This window comes from Pelophylax lessonae, assembly GCF_965119305.1.
Source record: "Pelophylax lessonae genome assembly, chromosome: 3".
Lineage (NCBI taxonomy): Eukaryota > Metazoa > Chordata > Amphibia > Anura > Ranidae > Pelophylax > Pelophylax lessonae.
The window spans coordinates 555,867,066-555,892,905 of NC_138770.1; the positions used below are offsets into that span (position 1 = coordinate 555,867,066).

The 25,840-nt window shown below is 41.3% G+C and overlaps 1 long non-coding RNA gene across 1 annotated transcript in view; it reads left to right on the forward strand.

Moving 5' to 3' along the window:
- The window catches only part of LOC309551362, a 715,521-nt gene that overhangs the window by 230,373 nt on the left and 459,308 nt on the right, over nucleotides 1-25,840 (forward strand). The window contains exon 4 of the long non-coding RNA XR_014225072.1: nucleotides 9,886-9,992. This is a non-coding gene — a long non-coding RNA (uncharacterized lncRNA). The remainder of the gene's footprint in view (nucleotides 1-9,885; nucleotides 9,993-25,840) is intronic.

Below are 25,840 nucleotides of genomic sequence, written 5' to 3' on the forward strand. Positions count from 1 at the left end.
ACATCTATTGAAAGTGACAGTCATCCACGGTGCCAGGGATGGCACAGTCATGGCACAGCAATGGTCAGAAACTGATCCAAAGCCGGGACCCTCCCAAAGAGGTGTGTGCTGGACCAGACCAGTAGTCAGGACAGAGATGCAAGGACCAGGAGAGGAGGGAGAAATAAATCCAATTTGCTTACGAGATAAGTATACAGGAGACCAAAGGAGGGAGAAACAAAAAGATGGGGAACACAATCAGTGCCTGATAATAAGGTATCTAAGTTATTCGTTTTTGAAAATGGGATAATGGGCTGGCAATCCATTAAATACGAAAGCAATACAGTGTTGCTAATAAGGGTGTAGGGAAAAAGTTAATCATGGGCACCTCAGTGCAAATAGTGAAAATAAAGAAATAAAGATGTGACAAAAATAAGGATAAAGCACGTGCAGAGGTAGGGGGGGAAGGGGGGGGAGGGGTGTGTGAAAGGATATTGTACCACTAAACAGAGGTGATACTAAAAAAAGACATTGAAAGTGTGAGGGTACAAAAGTGGAAAAAGTGATCCAGACAAGAGACCTGTTACCCAGATGAATATAGATGATTAAGGTGCTTACTTAGATTGCCAGACTAAAGAATGTCCCATAAATATGTCCTGGTATGGGACAGGGGGGGCAATATATTTGAAAAAAAAAATATATAATAAAGCTGATCAGCATTCCGGTAAAGGAAGGATAAAGTTTGCTCACCTGGTAACATATAGGTTCCGGCATACTATTTAATAGAAAAAAATGGTGATCCTGGTCCTTAGTGCAGAGGGATCCATGTGCGGCTACCTGCTCTTACACAGGCCCATAAATAGTTCGGTCCCACCGGAAGTGACGTGGCCAGGGCCGGCCTCCATATCTCACTTCCAGTGCGGGCCCCATCTTGTGGACCGAGCCAGCGTAAACCGTAGAAAACGGTGACACGCCGAGGACGGTCCGCATCAGATCCGCCCACATTGGGGGGGGGGCGGACTCGGGGATATAATAGAGAGGGAAAATAGAGGAAAAAGAACCTCTGTCCCCTCAGATCCCCGGCTTGGCGCCCGAGCACACACCAAAAACAAGGGGGAGGAGCCAACTGTCAAACTGTGCCAACCAATGACACCAGGGACAAATTAAGTCACGATCAACATGATGTCTTACAATGATACATTTATTATGAGCGGTCCTATACAGCTACAATATATGTTAGATAAATACATTTCCCAAAGATATACATACATTGGCACGATTTTCCCTCAGTAAAAGGATTTTACGGTTTGGGTCCCTGAAGAAGCCAATTTAGAGGGTCTTTACCTCCCGGCGAAACATGTTGGACCAATATGATCCATACTACTACTACTCGTGTTTTACTCATATTACTTTGAAATGTTATGTACATGTTTGGTCTGCCATGGTCTCATAGTCAACTGTAATTGTATATGGAATAAAATCTTTTATTACACCATGGTCCTTGATAAATTGTTTTTACCACCTTATCTATGCCTCCAAAGTCCCACACTCTTGTCAGGTTGCGGTCCACATACTCTTCCAGCCCATTGGCTTGATTGTATATTGGATCTGCTCCTTGTCCAATTTTTATTTTTGAACTACGATTTAGGGATGTGGCAATGATCTGTGGTTCAATGTGACCCGGTATTCCTTAATTTCTCTTTTTTTTTAGTACATTAGTTAAGGTTGAATAAAGACAATAGTCCATCCAGTTCAACCTGTGTAGGTGTGTGTGTGTGTGTCAGTGTGGATAATCATTCCCCATATCCCTGTATGTTGTGTTCCTTAAGATGCACGTCAGAGTCTTTTAAAAATATCTATACTCCCTGCTGACACCACCAAATGAGTTCCACATTCTTACCACCCTGACAGTGAAAAACCCCCTGCGCAGCTTAAAGCGGAGTTCCACCCAAAAGTGAAACTTCAGCTCATTTGCTTCCTCCCCCCATCCGGTGCCACATTTGGCACTTTTCAGGGGGGAGGGGGGAACGGGTATCTGTTTTTGACAGGTACCCTTCCCCACTTCCAGGAGACGGCGCAGTGGCGCTGTCCCTCAGGAGTTTGGCCCCCTCCTCCTTCCATCACCGCCGAGCCAATCCGAATGCGCAGCACGCTTCGCCCATGCGCAGCAGGGACCTGCCCGTGAAACCGCAAGGCTTCACTGCTGGGTTCCCTTACCGGCAATGGCGGCGGCAGCACCCAACAGCCGTTGGAAACATCTGCTGTGGTGCTGACATCGCGGGACTCCAGGACAGGTAAGTGTCCTAATATTAAAAGTCAGTAGCTACAGTATGTGTAGCTGCTGACTTTTAATTTTTGGAGTGGGTGGCTGGAACACCGCTTTAAGGTTAAACTGCTTCTCCTCCAATCTAATTGTGTGGCCACATGTCCTCCTACACTCCCTGAGACTGAATAGCTTTTTTCCTAAGCTGGGATCACCATTGAGGTATTTGCAAATAGCTATCATGTCCCCTCTCAAGCGTCTCTTCTCCAGTGAAAATAAATGTAGTGCTTGTAGTCGAAATTTAGATCCTCCAATCCCCTTATTCATTTTGTTGGCCTTTTTTGGACTCTCTCCAGCTCTAGCACATCCCTTCTGAGGACTGGTGACCAGAACTGGACAGAATACTACAGATGTGGCCAGACCAGTGTTTTATAAAGTGGCAGGATTATAGTTTTACCACTGGAGTATATCACCTTTTATGCATGCTAATGTTCTGCCAACTTTGGTAGCTGCAGCTTGACATTGCATGCTATTGCTCAGTCTGTCTTCCACTAGGACCTCCAGATCTTTCTCCATCCTTGATTCCCCCAGAGGTTCTCCCCTAGTGAGTAGTTTGCATTTATGTTTTTTGCCCTTACGTGCATTACTTTACATTTCATCACGTTAAACCTCATTTGCCATGTAGTTGCCCACTCTAATATTTTGTTCAGGTCTTTCTGTAAAATTTCTATATCCTGAGGTGAAGTTGTTGCCCTGCTTATTTTTGTGTCGATTAAGCTATGTATCCCATCCTTGATATAATTTATGAATAAATTAAACAATTGGTCCCAAGACAGAAACTTGGGGTACCCCCACTTACCACTCCAGACCATTCTGAGAACATGTTATTTATCACTGCTCTTTGTACGCACCCCTGTAACCAGTTTTATATCCAAGCACAAACCTTATAGTCGATACCTGCAGACCTTATCTTGTAGAATAAGCGTTTATGAGGAACTGTATCGATTGCTTTTGCAAAATCCAGATACACCACATCCACAGGCCTCACCCTATCTAGATCGCAGAACACTTCCTAGTAGAGTGCTAAAAAAAAGTATTCACAGCCTTTGCTCAATACTTTGTTTAAGCACCTTTGGCACCAATTACAGCCTCAAGTCTTTTTGAGTATGATGCTACAAGCTTGGCACACCTATTTTTGGGCAGTTTCTCTAATTCTTCTTTGCAGGACCTCTCAAGCTCCATCAGATTAGATGGGGAGTGTTGGCGCACAGCCATTTTCGGATCTCTCCAGCGATGTTCAATCAGGTTTAAGTCAGCGCTCTGGCTAGGCCACTCAAGGACGTTCACAGAGTTGTCCCATAACCACTCCTTTGTTATCTTGGCTGTGTGCTTAGGGTCATTGTCCTGTTGGAAGATGAACCCTCGTCCCAGTCTGCTTCACTGTAGGGATGGTATTGGTAATGTGATGAGCGGTGCCTGGTTTCCTCCAGACTTGACACTTGCCACTTGTTTCATCAGACCAGAAAATTTTGTTTCTAATAGCGTGAGAGTCCTTCAGGTATCTTTTGACAAACTCAAGATGGGCTGTCATGTGCCTTTTACTAAGGAGTGGCTTGTGTTTGGCCACTCTGCAATACAGGCCTGATTGGTGGAGTGCTGCAGAGATGATTGTTCTTCTGGAAGGTTCTCCTCTCTCCACAGAGAAACGCTGGAGCTCTGTCAGAGTGACCATCGGGTTTTTGGTCACCTCCCTGACTAAGGCCTTTCTCCCCCAATCACTCAGTTTGGCTGGGCAGCCCGCTCTAGGAAAAGTCCTGGTGGTTCCAAACTTCTTCCATTTATGGATGATGGAGGCAACTGTGCTCATTTGGACCTTCGATGCTGCAGAAAGTTTTCTGCACCCTTCCCCAGATCTGTGCCTCGATACAATTCTGTCTCAAAGGTCTATAGACAATTCCTTGGACATCATGGCTTGGTTTGTGCTCTGACATGCACTGTTAACTGTGGGACCTTATATAGACAGGCGTGTGCCTTTCCAGATCATGTCCAATCAACTGAATTTACCACAGGTGGACTCCAATCAAGTTGTAGAAACATCTCAGAGATGATCCGTGAAAACAGGATGCACCTGAGCTCAATTTTGAGTGTCATGGCAAAGGCTGTAAATACATATGTATTTTTTTTTCTATTTTTAATAAACTATTTTTAATAAAGATTTCAAAAAAACTTCTTTCACATTGTCAAAAGGGGGTATTGTTTGTAGAATTTTGAGGAAAATAATGAATTTAATCCATTTTGGAATAGGGCTTGTAACATAAGAAAATGTGGAAAAAGTGAAGCGCTGTGAATACTTTCCAGATGCACTACACTAAGCTCTTGCAGAGTGCAACTGCACTTTACAAAGTGCACAGTCTATTTGCCATTAGGAAATTAACCCCAATATGTTGAGCTTCATGCACTCAGACTGCAATACATAGTTACAACAGTTCGGGGAAGATTTACTGACACTGGTGCACACAGAATCTGGTGCAGCTGTGCGTAGTAACCAATCATCGTCTAACTTCAGCTTGTTCAGTTAAGCTTTGACAATAAGCCCACGTTCACATTAGTCCCAAAGCCAAATCGCATTTCAAATCGGAGCCAATTGCCGGCAATTGCACAGTCCGAATCATTTGCTGGCAATTGCACCATCCGAATGGCACCGCACCGATTCCCAAAAGTGGTTTCTGTACTACTTTTGGCGACTTCTGGGCGGGGGGGGGGGGGGGTATCCATAGACATAGGTGCAGGAACCCGCACAAATGTCTGTGAACTGGCCCCCAATGTCGGACTGAAATTCCAGCTTGAAATAATGCGAGTTCAGCTGACCGATTTCAAAATGGCCTTAGTGTGAACCTGGGCTAAAAACTAGAAGCTGATTGGTTACTATGTATAGCTGCACCGCTTTTAGTAAACCTTGCCCATTGCATTGCTTGCAAACGTTGTTTTAATGAAGAAAATGCAAATATTTGCATGGCAGCACATTGTGACGTTATTGCAAGATGTATTGTGCTACACTGCAAAAAAATGTATGCCTGCATTATTTAACGCAAGACTTAGGCACTATACAAAGCAAGACTTTCTGCCTTGTCTTTGCACTTGGAATGCATTGAGTAATGCTACACAGTGCAGCTCAAGAGAGCTGGTATGAACAGATAAAGATAGAAAAGAAAGCAAAATTCGAGGACCTAAAGGATAAGGAATTAACAGACTGAAAAATAATCCATAAACTGTCCATTTCAAGACCAGAAGAAATGAGGCAATAATGGTACACAGAACAAAGATGTACAGGGCAGGAAGGAGAAACAGGATTAGACAGCCTAGGCTTGAACACAGTAACATGATCTCGGGATAAACAAGCACAAAGGCAGGGTCATAGGCAAGGATACACAGGAAGTGACACACTGTCCCAGGAATCTATGCAGTAATCTTAGCGATTACTCTTCAACTAGCACAGAAGAGAAGAAATGGTAGACCTATAACACAGAAAAAAACCTAAACAAATACAAACTGACTCAAAAGCATAATGAGAACAGGTGGCAGAGTCGCAGTGGTCACAGGAACAAATACAGCTTGGTTTGTAAGCAAGGGTACACTGGTTTAAATGCCACAGGAACAAATACAGCTTGGTTTGTAAGCAAGGGTACACTGGTTTAAATGCCATGACAAACCTTGATAATGAGTAATGTAACTGGCATTCTTCATATGCTGAAATATTCTTCTCTTATTTATGCAGGACTATTTTACAGAATTGGTGTGTTTAGTTGGCATTGTTATGTTCTGTAAAAAAAGAAGGCATGTATAAACCACGAGAAGAATATTTCAGCATTGGAATATTTATTCAGTATTAATAATTAATAAAAAAAAATGTTGTTGCCATGTACCAGCATTTACACAATATCAATAATTTATTAAAATGTAGTTTTCTTGTTCCATCATTTACACGTAATTAATAATTGATTGTACTTTGTGCTTGTCATGTTGAAACATAATGTTTCAGTTTTTTTTTTTAGAAATAGGTTTGATATGGTGGATTAACCAAATTATCTGTATGTAGAGCACATTAGTGTTATTTTTAACACTAATATGTGACCATGAAGAACCAAACATAACTTTAATGAGTTACAGTAATTCACTTTTTGTAACACAGATTGTTAATCCATAAATAATTCATAGACCTGGGTCATGTAGTTAACAGACAACTTTTCAATAACTTATTTGACCAGGAGTCTAATACCCTGAGATATATAGCTCTGTAATGCAGTACTGATGTACCCCCAAAAATGATTGTGAAATCAAGGATGTTACAATAGAATATTATATGACAACAGGAACCCAGATATAGATGTGCTTAGCGAGCCCAAATCACTGTAAGAATTATAAAAGTAAATACATTTTCAAATACCTTTGCCTATCAAAAAAAGTATAAAGTATACCACTCATAGGTGTGCGCAGGGGGTGTGCCAGATGTGTCTGGGCACACCCTAATCACCCGGTGCAGCGCAGATTCCCCCTGCTACCCAGGCCTCACTGCCCTACTGACACCATATACTGCTCTACTGACACCATCCATGTTTTTATAAATTAATAAATGCTTGTTTACATTCATTTCTAAGAGTGTGTGTGTGTGTATGTGTATATACAGTATATACTGTGTACACACACATGCATGTGTGTTTGAGTCTTGGGGTGCACACCCTAATGCAATAGGCTTCATACACCTATGATACCACTAGATACAGACCCATCTGGTCTGATTACAATGCTATGTCCCATGCCTGAGTACTAACACTTCTTTTTCTTTAGGATCGGCTGTGTATAGCAAATCATTAGTATTGCAATCCTAGAGACAGCATTACTTACAAAAGTAATTAGTGCTCAGCACAGGAGTATAGGATATGTGTATGCTTCCAGAATCATTCTCTCCATATAGACAGAAGAACATCTGGAACAAGCTGAAAGATCCACCTCCCATTGCTCTCCGATGCCCCTCCCGGCTCTCACATCCCAGCGGGAAGCCTGTCATTCAATCTGGCAGTTGTGCCATCATATAATAAAGGTTTTCGGAGACCAGATCGTCTCCGATTACCTCTTTGGTCTAGGACAGGGGTCCCCAACCCCTGGGCCGCATAGCCGGAGATAAGTGGTGACTGTGGTCCGCACAGACCTACCACAGGCCACGGTCGAACTGCTCACCTCCTGCTGTGCGACCATGCCTGTGTGTCCTCTTCCAGCTCCTCCGCCCACCCGGCCAATGATGTCATCCAGTTAGTGGGGCATGGGGTCGGAGGAGCTGCAGATGGGAAGGAAAGCTCCTCCTGCCCTCTGCCCTGCTTTTAAGATGACATTGTCGGGTGGGCAGGGAGAGGACACAGACTGATCACAGCCTTTGCCCTGCTAAAGGTAGGAGTTCTGTGCAGGAAAGGTAGAGATCAGAATATGGAAGAATGATGTTAGAGCTGAAAGGGCAGGCAGACTGCAGGGGCACTGTAATGGGCAAGACTGCAGGGGCACTGTGATGGAGAAGCCTGTGATTGCTAGGGGCACTGTAATATAAAGGGCACTACACCATAAAGGGACACTGTAATCATTACAGTGCCCCTTTACAGTGCAGTCATCTTTATATCACAGTTTCCTCCTTTACAGTGCAGTCCCCTTTATATTACAGTGCCCTCCTTTACAGTGCAGTGCCCCCCCCCTTTACATTACAGTTCCCCTTTACAAAGCAGTTCACGTTACATTAATGTAAAGTGGACTGTACTGTAAAGGGGCACTGTAATGAAAAGGGGGGCTGTTATGTGAATGAGAAAAAAGGACACTGATATAAAGGGGGGACTGTGCTGTAAAGGGTGGCTGAGAACAGACTCTCCCTCCCCCCCCCCCCAGTCCCTGGGAAAATTGGCTCCTGTGAACCCGGTCCCTGGTGCCAAAAAGGTTGGGGACTGCTGGTCTAGGACACTGTTTCTCAACTCCGGTCCTCAGGGCACACTAACAGGCCAGATTTTAAGTATTACCTTGGAAAGATGCAGACTAGAATACTGCAATCACTGAGTAGCAAATTATATCACCTGTGATGTATTTCAGTTTTCTTGCAAACCTGGCCTGTTAGTCTGCCTTGAGGACCAGAGTTGAGAAACACTGCTCTAGGAGACAGGAAGTGACGAGCATTTTTATCACCCTTCGCTTAGGGCAGATGTAAACACTGCCATTTTTTTTCCGAAAAGCATGAGGTCAATATTTTTTTTTTTATCTCATGCTTTTAGGGGTAAAGGAGAAATCTTATAGACCCCATATGGCTCCATCTAGAGGACCTGTCATGCTGTCATGCTTTATTTCTATCACAAGGGATGTTTACATTTTATGTGATAGGAATAAAAGTGATCAAAAAATAAAAGTAAAAGGCACAGTGTAAGAACAAAAAAATGTTAATATAATAAATAATATTTAAAAACGTTTTTTATTAGGGCCCTCGCCCCCCCACCCCCGGTGCTCGTGCACAGAGGCAAATGCATACATAGGCCGCACACACATATGTAAATGGTGAGGTATCCCTGCGAGCGTTATAAGAGCAATATTTCTAGAGCTGAACCTCCTCTATCTCTAAACTGGTAACCTGTAAAAACTTTTAAAGCATCACCTATGGAGATTGTAATGGAACGTATTTTGTGCGTAATTTTTAAGCGTGAAATGTTAGGTATCTATTTACTCTGCATTACATCGTATCATATAACAAACAGTGTCAGAATAGGCCTGGTCTTCAAGTGGTATACTGTAATTCTCCCCAAAAACAAGAGAGTTTCTCATATGAAGGCCTCAGTACAGGTAAATTGTTTTTCATAGCACAAAGGCAAATGATCAAAAATTATGTAAATGCTATATGATCTACGTTAATTAACATCCATGGTTTTGAGGATGGTAATGTCTGTAAGTAGAGGTACCCAAAGACAGGGAACAAGGGAGGCAAATAATACTTTATGATTTTCTTTTATGCTTCCCTTTATTTGTGTGGATTAGGAACGCCTTTACATTTCGATAAGGAAAATACGTACATATACAGTCATGTATATTCACTCTGCAATCATTAATAATTAAAGCATAAATCCAAGTAAAGTGATAAATGCATAACCCTACCAGACAATAGACTTAGATTTGTGACCTGACTTTTCTCTACTACAGTTAAGCACGGTAACCTTGTAATCCCTCTGTACTTTGCATGTGATTGAATGGTGAAGGAGCAGCAGCACACTGATGGGTTATCCCTCAGATCATTCTGCTCTCACCTCCTGTCAGAATACTCCTTAACCGCTCATATATACTGCGACACACCTGATGGATCCTAGTGGTGCTCCACCCTCTCCCTGTCTGAGTACTACCAAATAGGGGGTTACAAAATGCTGACATAAAGTTAATTTCATATATTTATGTTAGTTACATTTAAAATGACATATGCATGTTTGGTTTTACATGAACTTTAATATATTTCATCTGTGTATACAGCTGTTTGTCTAGAGTTTTGTGTTTTGACAGTTGGTTGTTTTTAATGCTTATTTACACAATATAAATTATATAAAATCAATTTTAAATGCCCTCTTTCTGTTTTCTAGACTTCATTGTGAGACCCGTAATGCGTGAAGAAGCGACTGCTTTAAATTCCCATCAATGGTAACAATGAAACATCAGCCTAATATGAAACAACAAGAAAAAAATTTAAGTGGTAAGAATAGTTGTCTGTCTCTTTAAATTTATGTTTCATTTTTGAGATGACTATTTAAATAGAGATGCAAACAGAGGCAAATCACTTTAAATTACATATTATAAACAAGCTCATGGTAACTACCTTTATAATTTCTGCATTGCATTGCATAACTGACATAAAGGTCCTGAGTAATAACACTACTGCAGATATTACATTTATAATTAATGCGTAAAATTAATTTATCCTCAAGCATTTAAAAAATTCCCATGCGTATTGTAACTCTGGGTGTCCAGAATCTATTGTGTGTTTAATTGAGAATATATGACAACATATTAGTATGGTACTGAATAATATATATGTCAAAACTTTAAAACTGCTGCATGAATTTTTTTTCCCCTAAAAGTTTGGTACAACAAGTATCATCAAAAACACCCAGACCATGGTTAATGGTCTGGGTATTAGTACAAAAGGTACTGCAGGTATTACTATTATAATTAATATGTAAAGTTAGTCCACAAACATTTAAAAGTGCAAATTCCCATACAGTTTGTAACTTTAGGTATCCAGAATCTGTTGTGTTCAATTGAGAAGTATCATCACAAAAACCCAGGCCATGGTTGTCACAACAGAAAAAGTTGCAGTTTTAATGGAAAGATATTTCAAAAGAGACCAAATAGATATGTGAGTTGGATACATTGCATCAGGAGGATTGACAGAATATGAATAGTTTAGGGCAGTGTTTCTTAACTCCGGTCCTCAGGACATTTAACAGGCCAGATTTTAAGTATTACCTTGGGGAGATGCAGATTAGAATACTGCAATCATTGAGCAGCAAATTATACCATCTGTTATGTATTTCAGTTTTCTTGCAAACCTGTCCTGTTAATATGCCCTGGGGACCAGAGTTGAGAAACACTGGTTTAGGGGTTAAATACAATGTCTTGTTCTTACCTTTAGCTATTTGTAGGTGGTTAGTTTCAATGTATTTTATGAATTTGGTATAAGGATTAATGCTCCCCATGTGAATACAGTTTAAATATTAGAAGAATATTTGATGAATATTTTAGTGTAGTTTATTATTTTAGAGTAGAAGGTAAAGTTAAAGGAACTTGAAGGAAAAACTTTTATTACATATTGGGTGGAAGAAAGTGGATCCTGTGCCTGTTAAAGTGATACAAGACATAAGAGCTGGTGATTATTATTACCTCTGGTGAGTTGCTAGTTTGGAAAGTGGTGGACACAAGGTGTGAGCCCTGTGGATGAGTACTAATTGTGGAGAAGCTTTTTCCTTGCACTATTGAAACACAAGTCTCTTTGTCGTAATAGACTTTTATTGCACTGGACACATTACAGAATTTATGACATTTTGTTAACACTTGACACTTAATTATTTTCATGAATTTTGATGTTGATGAAATTAAAGTGGTTGTAAACCCTCTGTAACGCTCCGGCGTTTATTTGTGTGGTGTGGATTTGCAGCTACGGAAGTTACACTCAGTAGTCATGTAGAGATGTGTTGAACTACCATATCCAACTCTCAAGACTCATCATTGTGCATCAGCCTGTCTCAGCAAGCACATACACAAACACAGACACTCATTAAAGATGTTCCTGGAGTGATATGTTTATATGTGAAAGTATAGAGGTGATACTGAGGGGACAGGCGTGGATAGTGATAGCAATGGTAAGAGGTAACAGATGGTGATAAGCACTTAGGATAGCAATCAGGTACAGGTAACAGGTGGTAGTGAAGAGCAGGTGAAGTGTACAGGAGATGCTAGGCTAGTGCAGTGACAAGATGGTAATAGGCTCAAGAGCTTGCAATCTAAGTAGCGGTGCAGATGTTAGATGTAACAGTATAGTTCTTAGAGTAGCAATAGTCTTTAGTAAGCAGAGTAGTAGTGAAAGTAGATTAGGAAGGTATTCCCCTGTGGGGTACTTATCACTGGTAGGTTTGTAAGGAGAGGGTTCCGGCGGTGAGGTAATGATCTTGTAGCGAGATACAAGATGTTGTAGCAAGTCTTCGGTCAATCCAGGTATTAGGGAATAGCTGGAGGATTCGGCAGCGTTAGGTAATGCTGTAGCAAGCGGTTTGCACGAACACATGTGAGTGAATGCCGGCGGTTGAAATAGCCGCTCAGAGCGGCACTCACTGATGAGGTCATGGAATTTAAAGGGACAGGTACTAGATGCATTCCACCTATCTATATGGTGGAACGTAATGTACAAATAATAGGCTGGAAGGGTACCGCAGGTACCAGGATCTTACACCCTCACATGTACCTAGTAAAGTGACTGGCTTTAGGCGATACACAGACATGAAACAAATCCTCCTACATAAGTTGTTCCTGGTTATCTGCCGCCATCTTTTCTCTGCATCCATTCAAAATGCTGAATTTTTAAAGCCTGTCTGAGAGTTCAGAAAAAGGGGATGGAGAGCTGAAGTAATATTTTGCAGAGCTCAGTGAGGAGAGCTGTCAGGAGAGGCTTCACCAAAAGACAAATGCTATTTCCAGGCACAAATGCATGCGCATGCGCCAGCCAAGAACTGGCAGAACCAGATGTGGGTTAATATGCATATGTGCATGCGCATTCGCGAGCGTGCACCTGTCACCAAGGCTGGGGCTAAACAGCCTATTTAAAAGGAGCCTCCGCACTGGCTAATTGCTGTTTGGTCTACAGCATTCTGTGTATGTTCCTAACGCAATATTCCCCACGCACACATTCAAGATAACCGGCTGTTCAAAGATGCTGGGTGCCGTAATGACCATAGGTTGGAGACTGTGGATACTCAAAGTGAAGAAATGTCATCAGCACACTGAGGATTCCTAAAAAGTATCTAAAAATGTTATTCCGTGGTCACATAATGCACAGCAATGTATATTATATGACCACGGAATAACATTTTAGACCCTTTGGAGAAATCCTTGGTGTGCTGATGACATTTCTTCTGTGTAAGTTCCTGATTCCTGTGTTTGTCCTCTGATCTTGACCCGGCTTGCTCCCAACCATTCCTGTCTGCAACTTGCCCTGACCACTGACTTCACCCTGGATTTTGTCTCTGCCTGCTGCTCCTGTTTGATTCCGCATCCGTTGCCAACTCTGCCTGTGACCCGACTACTCTTCTGTCTGCTGTATATGCCTGATCTGCTCGCCCATTACAGACACAGCTTGCCTGACCCTGCTTCCTGCTCTTCTAGCCTGCTGCAGCTCCTTCAGTCCAGCTTAGTATCTTCAGGCACCTGCTTCCTGTTGTGCATCCACACAATCTGTCATCAGCCAAGCCAGTATGTCTGCTGCTAGCCATCCTGCTAGCACGTCTGCCTGCTGTCTCATCTGCCTACTGTCAGCTACTCCTGGCTTCCTTTCTGTGGGTTTTCTGGCTTCTACCAGCACAGACTACTGGACTGATTATAGGGGCTCCTACCCTGTCCTGCTCCAGTGGTTACTGTCTCATCATCGGTGGCTCTTAAACCGGAGCTGTATGAGAGACCTTCCCCTACACGTCAGGCTCACCAACCAGGTATGTGACAAGATCTCTGAAAGCTGATTGAAGGGAAGAGACACACGCCCTCCACACAGCTCACAGGAACAGAGCTGAGGCTGGAGGTCCTTTCCCATGTTACCATTCTTTACTTGGTGTCAGGAAAGCTTGTTAGAAGTGACACATGCTGATAGCAGAGGAAGGAAGGAAGGATATGCTTTGTCCATATTTCATATCTGAAGTTTACAACCACCTAAATGTTTTTTTTTTTTTTTTTTTTTGATAAAGTAACACGCGTGCACAACTTTTTATAGGTAATTTATTTTATTACATAAGAAAGCAATTATTGATGATTTATATTGCTAGTAATTTGGGAGAGGCGTGTTCACATTTTTGTTTATAATTTTTTGTGCAATATTTGCTGTAGTGACTGCAGTCATAGATTTATATTGGTGAAAGGTTTTTTTTGTTTTGTCATGTGGTGCAGACCTAATTTGTGGGAACATACTTCTTTTTACTTTTGGATATAGTGGGGTAGGGTTAAAACCTCTGCATTTTTTTTTTGGTGTTGCTTTTTCAGAGATTATTTCTTGCTTCCAGTCTGTTTCACTAGTATCAGAAAAAAAAACATAAATTGAGAGAAATTTCCCTACTGAAACATAAACAGCAGGATAAGCTATTTTTTCAAGTTCAGGGAAGGGTTTGATTTCTTTTATTGTATTGTAGCCTGTAAAATTTCCTTTTGCAGGCTACAATACAAAAACAGAAGTTCTCACTTTTCCCCACTTTATCCAAAACTATGTACAAAAGTGTAATCTGGAGTTGCGCTTTACTCGTAAACTATGCCTTGCCCATACAGGTCAAAACAACAAGTTCACTTTAATGCCAATGCCTGCAAGTGCTTTGATTTACCTTCCCTTTGCCCCCACTGCTTGTGAGTGAGGAGAATGAGCCCTTTCTAAAGTTCAAATCATGTTTTTGAAGTTTGTGCAGGGCTGGGGGCTTTTTTCCTACCCAATGTGACAATATTGCATGCCTGAGTAGCAAATCACCCATCACCAGTACCGGAAATAGTATTTTACTTGGAGTAGTGAAGGAGTAAAGGAATGGTGAAATCAACTGCTGGGCCAAAATGAAAGTGAACTTACTGCTTTGCCCTTCAAGGCTCATGATGAAAATGTTTCTCCAATTCATATACTACAGTTGGGTGCTAATTTATAGAGGAGAGCAAAATAAGACCCATTCATTTATTGCAGACAATGTAGTTCACTGAGTTCTGTCTCCTTAACCCAGCAGAGAGAAATCTGTGATTGGAGGTAAGGCCAGTCACATAACTTTGCCAGACTAAGTGACCTGACTCGCCTCCTCGTTTTTTTTTTGTACACTCAATTATCTTAATAGTGCTGTGCCAGCTTTGGAGTCTGAACTTCTCCACACTGGAAATGTGTGGTTCATTTCATACCGAATTGAAATTCAGATTAATTCTTTTTTATTCGGCATTCGGAAGTATCTGAATTTCCGAATTATAATAGTAAGGAGTTTAAACTAATACAAAATAACTAAACAAATTTTGGATGAAGTTTACATTTGAATAGTTTTTGAATAAATTTCGAATAGATTACGAATCAAATTTGAATTTCTGAAGACAATAAAATAGAATAGAATAGAATATAAAAGAATAGAACAGAGTAAAACAGAAAAGAATACGAAAGAAAAGAATAGGAAAAAATAAAATAGAAAATAAAGGGATAGAATAGAAAATAAATAAAATAGAGCAAAACAGAACAAAATAGAATAGAAAATAAAATAACAGAATAAAATAGAATAAAAAATAAAAGAATAGAGTAAAAAATAGAATAGAATATTACCATCTTCTGAAATTCGTATTTTAAATAGAACAAATTTGAATACAATAGAAAATAATAGAATATAATAAAAAAGAATAGAATAAAATAAAAAAAGAATAGAATAGAATAGAATAAAATAGAATATAACCATCTTCTGAAATTTGGATTTCAAATAGAATAAATTTGAATACAAAAGAAAAAAATGGAATAGAATAAAAAAAACCCTTAGAATAAAATAGAATAGAACCATTTCCCTAAATTCCAACAGAACAAATTTAAATAGAATAGAAAATAAAAGATTAGAATAGCATAGAAAATAAAAAATAGAATTGACTAGAATAGAAATGAAAATAATGGAATAGAAATAAACATTAGAATAGAATAGAAAGAATATAACCATCTTCTGAAATTCGAATTTCAAATACAATAAATTTGAATATACAGGTGCATCTCAAAAAGGGAGAACATCATCAAAAAGTTAATTTCTTTTTAGTCATTTTATTCAAAAAGTGAAACTCATATATTATATGGATTCATTACTCATGGAGTGATATATTTCAAGAATTAGAACATTACATGAAACCAATAAAAAAAATGTTTAATACAGAAATGTTGGCGTACTGAAAAGTATTTCCATGTACAGTACAGTATAGTATGCATTAAGTACTTGGTCAGGGCTCCTTTTGCATGAATTACTGCATCAATGTGGCATGGTATGGAGGCGATCAGCCTGTGGCACTGCTGAGCTGTTATGGAAGCCTAGGTTGCTTTAATAGTGGTAAATAAAATGTGACCAGCGCTATGGTGTGTATGAGTATAGTTTGCAGGTGTAAGCTGCCACCAACCTTCCCTTGTTAAAAACAAGGGTATAAGAAATAAAAAAGAGGGCTCAGATGTGCCTCCAAAAGATGTTCTCACGATCTAGGTGGCCGCTCCGAATGACGTCTGTCTGATGAAACGTATAGGGCGGAGTTCTTGTACGTCAACATCACTTCCGGTTTGGAGCGCTGTAGCCGTGGAACGCGGAAGTATCTTGGCTTCTCTCGCTGATCGTGATTATCCAAATAGTGAGTTTACCTACACTCGTTTCATTATTACATTATGTACTACACCATGGGGTTTTTTGTCTGTTTTAGCTACCTAGATCGTAGGAACATCTTTTGGAGGCACATCTGAGCCCGCTCATATTCAGATACAAAAGACGCCCCAGATTGTTCATTCATTTTGGAGGTTACCAATAACACCAGCCAACCAAATAACCCTGTCTTGAGGGTTTGAAAAGGGTGAGTGCAATACCTAGTGGGCACCACCGGTATAGGCACGAGATTCACCAGCATCACTATTTGCTAAATAGCATATTGGACTTATTCACTTGCACTAATTTATTATACTTAAAGGGACAGATCCCTTTCTATGTCAACTAATTTTTTATGTGTCATTTTTTCCTCAAGAGCACTGTCACCTCACACGTTCTATAATAAGGCAACAACAATTGAGTACTACCCACACTGGTACTATTTTTCACCTATATAAATCACTATAAGCACTGTATAAGATAATACATTTTTATCACACACTGTGCACATTTTTGTTTTATTTACAGTTTACAAACAATTATTTTCGACACTGAGCACCTTTTTTGGGCCTTGGTATATGCCCAATTAGCATTTATTTGGCCTGTGCACTTTAAGTATTATAATCAAACAATTTACTTATTGTATGTTTGATAATTACATTGAGGTTTTTTTATGATGGAGATTTACAGTGCCTTGCAAAAGTATTCGGCCCCCTTGAACTTTACAACCTTTTGCCACATTTCAGGCTTCAAACATAAAGATATAAAACTGTAATTTTTTGTGAAGAATCAACAACAAGTGGGACACAATCATGAAGTGGAACGAAATTTATTGGATATTTCAAACTTTGTTAACAAATAAAAAACTGAAAAATTGGGCGTGCAAAATTATTCAGCCCCTTTACTTTCAGTGCAGCAAACTCTCTCCAGAAGTTCAGTGAGGATCTCTGAATGATCCAATGTTGGCCTAAATAACTAATGATGATAAATAGAATCCACCTGTGTGTAATTAAGTCTCTGTATAAATGCACCTGCACTGTGATAGTGTCAGAGGTCCGTTTAAAGCGCAGAGAGCATCATGAAGAACAAGGAACACACCAGGCAGGTCCGAGATACTGTTGTGGAGAAGTTTAAAGCCGGATTTGGATACACAAAGATTTCCCATGCTTTAAACATACCGAAGAGCACTGTGCAAGCGAAAATATTGAAATGGAAGGAGTATCAGACCACTGCAAATCTATGCAGACCTGGCCGTCCCTCTAAACTTTCAACTCATACAAGGAGAAGACTGATCAGAGATGCCACAAGCCACCTGGGAGACACACCAAACATGTGGAAGAAGGTGCTCTGGTCAGATGAAACCAAAATCGAACTTTTTGGCAACAATGCAAAACGTTATGTTTGGTGTAAAAGCAACACAGCTCATCACCCTGAACACACCATCCCCACTGTCAAACACGGTGGTGGCAGCATCATATTTTGGGCCTGCTTTTCTTCAGCAGGGACAGGGAAGATGGTTAAAATTGATGGGAAGATGGATATACAGGACCTTTCTGAAGAAAACCTGATGGAGTCTGCAAAAGACCTGAGACTGGGACGGAGATTTGTCTTCCAACAAGACAATGATCCAAAACATAAAGCAAAATCTACAATGGAATGGTTCACAAATAAACATATCCAGGTGTTAGAATGGCCAAGTCAAAGTCCAGACCTTAATCCAATCAAGAATCTGTGGAAAGAACTGAAAACTGCTGTTCACAAACGCTCTCCATCCAACCTCACTGAGATCGAGCTGTTTTGCAAGGAGGAATGGGCAAAAATTTCAGTCTCTCGATGTGCAAAATTGATAGAGACATACCCCAAGCGACTTACAGCTGTAATCGCAGCAAAAGGTGGCGCTACAAAGTATTAACTTAAGGGGGCTGAATACTTTTGCACGCCCAATTTTTCAGTTTTTTATTTGTTAAAAAAGTTTGAAATATCCAATACATTTCGTTCCACTTCATGATTGTGTCCCACTTGTTGTTGATTCTTCACAAAAAATTACAGTTTTATATCTTTATGTTTGAAGCCTGAAATGTGGCAAAAGTTCGCAAAGTTCAAGGGGGCCGAATACTTTCGCAAAGCACTGTATGTTTAAAGTTTGCACTGTACACTACCTCAATCACCTTTAAATGGGTAGCGCCTTTTACCAATCCTTTCCCCCTTTTTTATTTCTAATACCCTTGTTTTTTACAAGGGTAGGTTGGTGGCAGCTTACACCTGCAAACTATACTCATACACACCACAGCGCTGGTCACATTTGATTTTTTGTTGTTTTAATAGTGGGCCTTCAGCTCATCTACATTGTTGGGTCTGGTGTCTCTCATCTTCCTTTTGACAATACCCCACTGATTCTCTATGGGGTTTAGGTCAGGCGAGTTTGCTGGCCAATCAAGCTCAGTGATACCATGATCATTAAACCAGGTATTGGTATTTTTGGCAGTGTGGGCAGGTGCCAAGTCCTGGAAAAATTAAATCAGCATCTCCATAAAGCTGGTCAGCAGAGGGAAGCATGAAGTGCTCTAGAATTTCCTGGTAGAGGGCTGCACTTTGAATTTGATAAAACCCAGTGGACCAACACCATCAGATTGCATGGCTTCCTTAATCATCACTGACTGTGGAAACTTCACACTGGACCTCATACAACTTGGATTCTGTGCCTCTCCACTCTTCCTCCAGACTCTGGGACCTTGATTTGCAAATGAAATGCAAAATTTTACAAAAGGACTTTGGACCACTGAACAACAGTCCAGTCCTTTTTCTCCTTAGCTCAAATTTGCCACTTCTGACGTTGTCTATGGTTCATAAGTGGCTTGACACAAGGAATACGACAGTTGTTTCCCATGTACTGTGCGTGGGGGCTCTTGATTAGGGATGGGCCGAACGACCCCCTGTTCAGTTCACACCAGAACTTTCGCAAAAGTTCAGAACCGAATAACGAACCCCATTGAAGTCAATAGGACCCGTACTGGAAAAAATCAAAAGTGCCCATTTTGAAGGCTTATATGCAAGTAATTGGGCATACGATGGTTATGGGGGTCTGGGAACTGACCCCTACTGAAGAAGTCAACGCCTGTGGTTGGGCGCCGACGTCACGCGTAATGGGGGGCGGAGCCTGCATGCTGGAAGCTGTCTCTTCCTGGTTACCGTTCTTGCTTACTGATATGCGCTCTGGAAGCGCCACCTTTGTGAGTACCCATTTCTATACTCAATAAAGCGGTTTGCTACAAGTATACAGAGAGCACTAGATCTCTTCCTTTGTTCCCCTTTATGTCCATCGGTGATTGTCCCTCTGGGGGTGATAGGCTATCCTTAGCCTATGTGATCTGAAGGTCCCTGTGTATATAAAACACTGGTATTGACCCAGCATTGGGTCTATAGTGGAGGTGAGAGACCAATTCACCTGATGGTGAATCATTATTCACGGAAGCACCCAATTAAGTTTTGCACAAGATCCATCTAAACACACGGGAGTGGATTCACTATTTGTTTTGATTTATTTATATGGACATTGGGCACATATTTGAGCTTAGTTATACACTATTTGTGCATGTGACTGGCGCAACACTATTTTTGGTTGATGGGGGTCTGGGAACTGCCCTGGGGGACATGTATCAATGAAAAAAAAGTTTGTAAAAAACGTCATTTTTAAATGAGCAGTGATTTACTGATGCTTAAAGTGAAAGCATCAAAACAAGCAATAACCATCTCCCTCCCCAACTGCCCCAAACGCATCTTCAAATGCAATTTCCCTCCCCTTCTTGCTTGTATCCGGAAGGACTTAGAGGGTTGGCAGAAAGGTCAGTTTTCTTGGTTTGGGCGCTGTAACATTATAAAAATGAATGTCATGCCCCGTCTTCTCTATGTGCTCCAAGCTCTTCCGATCATCGTTCCTCTGACCTTCCGTAAGTTTCTGTGGATTCGGGGCCCCCCCCGTCTGGCGTTGAAAATTCTTCGCAGGCCCAAGCTAAGTGGAGGTATAGCCTTTCCGGATGCAAGGACGTACTATGCGGCGTGTCATCTGGCTAGGATTCTAGATTGGCATCTACATGGAAACAATGGGTTCGGATTGAACGGCTTCATGGCGACTCTCCCCCGGAATCTCTTTTGTGGGGGACATCCCCCCTGATGAAAGGAGCCATGGACCATCCGACTGTGGGAGCTACCTTGGCGCTGGGACGCCGGTTGTGCAGGGATGGCCAGCTCGCGACTTTGCCTTCTCCTCTGCTTCCGGTGATAGGGAACCCGGAATTTACACCAGGCCTTCGAGACCCAGGCTTCCGCACACTGAAGGCCAAAGGTCTCTATCAGGCCAGGCATTTTCTCAACAGAGGTCGTTTGTTCTCACGACAGACCCTCCTTTCTCACAGCACATTTGCCGTATTGTCGTTCTGGCAGAAGATACAGTTAGCTCATTTTCTACAATCCTTGCCGCCTGCGGCCTTTTTTACTGGACGCCTCACGCCTTTTGAGGAATTATGTGCGGCGGATCCCCCAGTGCGCCATGCTATCTTATTGCTTTACCGTGTTTTGATGACACCCGAACCTTCCTTCAGACCCTCGTATCTAACTCTCTGGGAACGTGATCTGGGTGTTTCCTTCTCGGATCATCAAGTTCAGTGCATACAAAACCTCCACGTGTTCTAAGTACCAAGAGGTGGGATATAAGTTCTTGACCAGGTGGTATTATACCCCAGTCAGGCTACGCAGGATGTTCCCCTCTTGTTTGGATCCCTTCTCCACATTTTCTGGTCTTGCAACTGACTACATTCTTTCTGGACAGAGGTACTTCGCATAACCCAAAAATTCACGGATCACACCTTTGCTCTAAGCCCAGGCTCTCTTCCACCTCCACCACAATAGCTTCCCGAGAGCGTACTACCAGAAGTTGATCCTGCCACTCCTGTTTACGGCGGCCAAGAGCTGTATTCCCCTTCTCTGGAAACAGTCCCAACCTCCCACGGTGGCAATGTGGCTATGTAAAGTAGCGTTTATCATTGAAATGGAGGACCTGATAGCGGCCGAATGGGGCACTAGAGATAAGTTCCTCAAACGATGGTTCTACTGGCACAAGTTCAGTTTTTCCGCAGAATACAAGGATCTAGTCGCCTAAAATGTCTCGATTGAGATGGGTGGCCCTCTCCCCCCCCCCCTTTTTTTTCCCCTACCTCCCCTTCTTTCCTTCTTTTTACCTGGCTCTTTCTAATCTTTTCCCTTACTTGCTATACTCATCTTCCCCGAGAAATTTCTCCTGCTCCCCCAAGGCATACGTACAATTGCTGCTTCTTGATGTCTGTTGGGATGGCCCTCTTCACTCCTGTATATCAGCCATGTGACAGATGCCGGTGGGAGTGTGGATCTCCCTGGGGGCCTGGCGCCCTGCAGCTACCTACTGATATACTGTGTATTATCCTTCATTGCATGTTATTATGTCCGCATGGTTTATGCTTTCTGCTCAGTTTGTTTCATTGATGTTCGTACGTATTTCATTGCTCTTGTTGATTTTGTATCCCTTTTTTTCTCCTCAATAGACATTGAATTTGTAAAAAATGAGCAATAACAATAAAAATGAAATATTCCTTTTAATATAATGCCTGGGGGGTTCCTTTAGTCTACATTTAAAGTGGCACATCTGTACTTTGTATAGAAGCTGCTACAGAAATAATTGCATTTATAAAGCCAAAAAAAATGACATTTACCTGCAAGCTTTTTTTATTTTGTAAACGTCTTGGGGAGCCAGTCTGTATGATGAGGCCACAATGTAGTGCACTGAGAACAAGATTAGAAATATTTTGGATAAATTCTGGTTTGTCTTCCACAGACTTTTGATAGAAGTAACCGGTGCGGAAAAATTGGTCTTTGTGTGTCGAAGGTGCCTTAACACTGTAAATCTATATAGAGGTACTCTTGATAAAAACAAGAATTGCCTTGCTGTCAAAAATTTGAATGATATGCACCTGTCAAACAGGTGCGGAAAAATTGGTCTTTGGGTGTCTGTGGCACCTTCACACCATAACCCTATAGAGGTACTCTTAATGAAAGAAAAATTGGTCTTTTGGTGTTAATTGTGCCTATGAAACCTACACCAAAAAAATTCTTCCAGATGAAATCAACACAAACAACATTAGGCAGCCTAGAAGTCTTGCAGGGATTCTTCATCCCAAAAAACACTTAATCTGTGACATCGCCATTAGGGGCTTCATAGCTGCTGGTAATCCAGGACTGATTAATTTTGATAAATGTCAGACGGTCCACACGGAAAGCACGCTAGATGCAGGGCAGCCCGGCAGGTCAATTGCATACTGGGCAAGTTCTGGCCAGTGGTCTATTCTCATGACCCAGTTACCCAGTGGATCTTCAACTGGAAAGCTCTCCATCTCTGTTTTGGCCCCTAGATAATGGTCCACCATATAATGCAGACACTGCCTGTGGGATGTGAAAGCTGAGAGCCCTGGGCGGCAAGGCTTAAAAAGATAGTGAAATGCATCACTGCCCCTGCATAGCTGCAAGAATCTCTGTTCCGGTGTTGTTCCTGTCTCCTAGACACACCAACTGAAGCACTGCATGGCGCCTTTTAGCCTGACTTATTGAATAGCCCCTTGAACGCTTATGGGGTACTTGTGGTTCATAGGAAAATTCAGCAGAGGAGGGCATGGAGGAGGAGGAGGGGGTAGAGCTGACAAATCTCACATCATCACCACTAGCTGCATGGAGACATGGTGACCGAACAAGCTGCAGCACTGAACCCTGTCCTGCATCCTTCCGAATTGCAAGCAGAGTAACCCAGTGTGCTGTGAACAAAATATAGCATCTCTGACCATGCTTTCTGGACCACGTGTCAGCAGTAAAGTGGACTTTGCGGCTGACTGCCTTGCCCAATGATACAACAACATTGCCTTCCACGTGATGGTACAGAGCTGGAATGGCCTTACATGAAAATAAATACCAACTAGGAACCTGCCATTGTGGTACAGCACATTCTGCACATTCAGGGAAGGGGGCAGAATCCACCAGAGGGAAAGGCAGAAGTTGTAAAGCCAGCAGCTTTGACAAGCTGTAACGCTCCTGCGTTTTACGTATGATGTGGATTTTCAGCTGCAGAAATATTCCACTTCAGTAGTCATGTAGAGAAACGCTGAGACACCAATCCCAAGTCTCAATGACTCATCATGTGTGGATGATCTCAATTCAGCAAGTAAATACACACACTCAATAAGATGTTTCCTAGAGTGACTTATGTATATAGTAACACAGTGATGATAGGCTGAAGAGACAGGTTGGGTAGAGATGGTAGATGACAGACACTTGAAAGGAAATGTTCTTGAAAGTAAGATAGTAGCAGATGGGATGCAGATAGGTTTAGCAATCATGTATGGTAGCAGATGACAGAGTAGCAGGTGGACATACAAGAGAGATCAACCCAGTGCAAGAACAGGTGGTAGTAGGCTCAAGAGCTAGCAATCTTAGATAATGCAGATGTAGTAATAGTCCTTAGTATGCAGAGCTAGATAGTGTAAGCTTTAGTATAAAGGTTATAGAGGTTTCCCCTGTGGGGTACTTATCACTAATAGCAATGTAGCAGAGGAGAGGTTCGGCAAGAGCGGATGATCCGGTAGCGGGATACAGGGATCGGCGCAGCGTGGTTCCGACAGCGAGGTATGCTTGCAAGCATGAGAGCTTCAAGACAGGTTAGCATCAAGGCACAAAGCAGTTTGAACGAACACATGTGAGTGAGAGCCGGCGATCTAAATAGCCATCCAGTCCGGCGCTCAGTGATGACAGCATCAGTCTTAAAGGTGTATGCGCACCTTACCAAAAGAGAATGGTGGGGCGCATACACTTATGAAAGAGTAATTAGGGTACCCAAAGGTACCAGAACATTACACAAGCTTGCATTTAGACGCTGGGCATGTGGGTGGCAGTGACTGTATTTTTCTTTTCGCTGCAGCAGATGGGGCAGTGAGATTCACACTATAGCACTCTTACACTCTAGTAGTACTGAACAGAGCCCTGTTCTATCTCTTTCCACACCGATATCACACTACAAATAGCCGCTATTGAAAAAATGCTTTTATAGTGTGGGGGGTGAGACTAAGAGCAATGAGCCATGATTGGATAGAGTCATCTTTATTTTCTCCAATCGTGGCTCTGACAGTGCTCTGTGCCCTGATTGGGCAAAGCTTTCATTGCTTCAGCTAATCAGGGCTTCCAATGCACTGTGCCATAGCGCAGTGCATTGTGGTCATTCGGCGGGTCGAACAAACTGTCGAACCTCTCGATAATTCGGGTGTTCGTCGAATGGGCAAACAGCCAATATTCAGCCTGTACTCATGCTCGGGTCGAACCATTCGCCCATCCCTACTCTTGATGTACTGACACCAGCCGTAGTCCACTCCTTCTAAATCTCCCCCAAATTACCGAATAGCCTTTGCTTCACTAGCCTCTCAAGGCTGCAGTTATCTCTGTTGCTTGTGCACCTTTTTCTACCACACTTTTTCCTTTCAGTCAGCTTTCCATTAATATGCTTGTATACAGCACTCTGTGAACAGCCAGCTTCATTAGCAATGACCCTTTGTGACCTACCCTCCTTGTGGAAGGTGTCAGTCTTCCCCATGATTGTATAACCAACTGAACCAGACTGGGAGATCATTTAAAGGCTCTGGAAACATTTACAGGTGTTTTGAGGTAATTAGCTGATTAGAGTGTTACACCATGAGTCTACAATATTGAACTTTTTCACAATATTTTAATTTTCTCTGAGACACTGAATGTTGGGTTTTCACTAGCTATAAGCCATAATCAGCAAAATTAAAAGAAGAAACTGCTTGAAATATATCACTTTGTGTTTAATGAATCTAAATAATATATGAGTTTCACTTTTTGAATTGAATTACTGCAATAAATTAACTTTTTGATGATATTAAATTTTTTTGATATATACAGTACCTATAAAAGTAGAATAGAATAGAATAGAATATACAAATTTATTCATTTTCTGAAAATCGAATATCGAACAGAATAAATTAGAATATATATTTATATTTAATTTATATAATAAATTAGAATAGAATAGAACAGAATAGACTAGAAAAGAAAAGAATAGAATAGAAAAAAAACAAATGAATAGAATGGAATAGAAAGAATATAAAACTCTAATTTTGAATAGAATAGATTAGATTTTGAATGCAATTTGAATGGAATTTGATTTCAATGCAATTCGAATGAAATTCAAATAGATTTGAATTCTCCAAATTGGAATAAATTTGAATTTAAATAAACAAAACAAATTTTGAAGATGAATAAAACAAATTTAACTAAACAAATTCATGTAAATAATAAATCGAAACAAAACAAATGTTTTCGTTCTACACATGTCTAATCCACGCTTTAGCTGTAGCTATAATTTAACATAGCA